Source organism: Mus pahari, chromosome 11 (genome assembly GCF_900095145.1).
Source record: "Mus pahari chromosome 11, PAHARI_EIJ_v1.1, whole genome shotgun sequence".
Taxonomy (NCBI): Eukaryota; Metazoa; Chordata; class Mammalia; order Rodentia; family Muridae; genus Mus; species Mus pahari.
Window position 1 is genome coordinate 72,706,494 of NC_034600.1, and position 2,027 is coordinate 72,708,520.

The window sequence follows — 2,027 nt, forward strand, 5'->3', positions numbered from 1 at the left end:
TTTGCTCCACGAGCAGATGGACTGCAGCCTCCTGGCCCCACAACATTCCTGTTGACATTTCTCCCCTGTCATGATGGGCTTCCCTCCCTAAATGAAAACCCAAATAAACCCTTCCTCAGGTTGTTTCTTTCAGGTATTTTGGCACAGTAATAACAGAAGCAACAAATCCAGATGGCTGTATGAGAGACAGATGAATAGCTATATACAACAGTTCGACTCAATTGTTAGCAAGAGAGAAAGATTGCCTCCAGCAAAATTCATCTTCTTTATGATCTTCCTTTATGCTCTAATACCAACTTAGTATGTTTGCATAAATATGGCAAGTTTATCAGGGCCTGGCAACACACATCTTTAATCCCAGTACTCAGGAGACTGAGGCAGTAGTATCTCTGTGCCTTAGAGGCCAGCCTGGTCTACATAGCAAGCATCAGACCAGTCAAGGGTATAGTGAGAACTTGTCTCAATAAAATAAGACAAAATATACTTAGGAAGTTTACCTTCAGTTTCCTAATTTGTCAAATGAGAGTAGCTGCATTTCCAACATCATATGGTTGTCCTGAGGTTTACTTTGGTAGATAGTACATGTGATTGCTGAATGTAATCTCCCCAGGAGCTATCATCCGATGCTGTAACCCTCCTTGCTTCTACTCTTACAGTTTCTGCTCCAGGTACTCACCACTTTATGCAATGACCTTCAACTCTATCTGAGGATTAAGAATCTTAGAGGTGAATGTATTAGCTTATTCAACCCCCTGATTTTGCCAATACTCACTAGAAAGACTTAAAAAGAGAATACCCACCTTTCTGGTCACACAGTTCCAAACAGGTTTTTCAGCACCTTGGGGGACTTAATTATGTCTACGTGTGATCCATGAACTACTGGGCATTTAAATTCTTTAATGGCTATATTTGAGAAAGGAATCCAGGTTGTGCCTATTGATAGAGTGATTCTTATGACCGGGGAGGGGGGTGGGTAATAGCCTGTTGGTATAGAGACTTCTTCAAGCACCTCTGGAACGCACCTCATCATAGGGAGATGTGCTTCCATCTAGGCAACAAGCTGAGAAGAGAGAAGATAATGAGCTTATGCCCAGTGTCCTAGGTACAAAGACAGAGGCAGGCATGAATGAGAACACAAGCTGCTGCTGGTCAGTAAAACTGCTACGCATTAGGAGGCAAGCATATGTGGCTGTGAGATAGCCATGTACAGAGTCAGCCACCCTTGTTCTTCTGCAGCCCACAGCTAGCATTAGCCTTCCAAGAGTTGGTGGAGTCACTTAAAGGGTAAGCTTCTCTTGCTAGCCCCCACCTCGGACCCTTCAGCAAGCTCAATGTTGATGCCTAAGAAGAATCGAATTGGCATCTATGAACTCCTTTTTAAGGAAGGTGTGATGGTTGCCAAAAAAGATGTCCACATGCCCATATACCCCAGCTGGTAGACAATCATGTGCCCAAAGTTGATGTAATGTAGGCCATGCAGTCTCTCAAGTCTTGAGGCTACATGAAGAAGCAGTTTGCCTGGAGACATTTCTAACTGGTACCTTACAAATGAGGGCATCCAGATTTCCTGCACCTACCCCCGGACCCCCTGCTTGGCAGCTGTCCTGAGACTGGCAGGCCTCGGCCAAAGGTCCAGAGGGTGAGTGACCTGCAAGATTCACAAGATGGGAGGCAGGCAGAGACACCCGCAGAAGGAGTGCTGTGCCCCCTCTGCCACTCCCCAGCTGACAAGAAAGCCAGAGAGGCTGGGGCTGGCTCAGCAACTGAATTCCAGTTTAGAGGAGGCTTTGGTTGTAGATGTGGTCAGCCACCTCAGTGAAGTTGGAGATTGTGTTATATTGAATAAACTTTAAAGAAGAAGAACAACAACAAAGGAGGAAGCTTAGGGAGCTGGTGGTTGTGCTGCGCACAAAATGGGCACACTGAGCTCAGCAGGAGGGGCACACATCTGTGAGTCTCCTGGAACTTCTCCAAGTGCTTTGGAGCCAAGGGGCTACTTTGCAAGGATTTAGAATACTGCATCCTGT

The 2,027-nt window shown here is 45.9% G+C and overlaps 1 pseudogene; it reads left to right on the top strand.

The window, feature by feature from the left end:
* The first annotated feature begins 1,331 nt into the window (after positions 1-1,331).
* LOC110329213 lies at positions 1,332-1,819 on the top strand (annotated as a pseudogene).
* Positions 1,820-2,027: the final 208 nt, after the last annotated feature.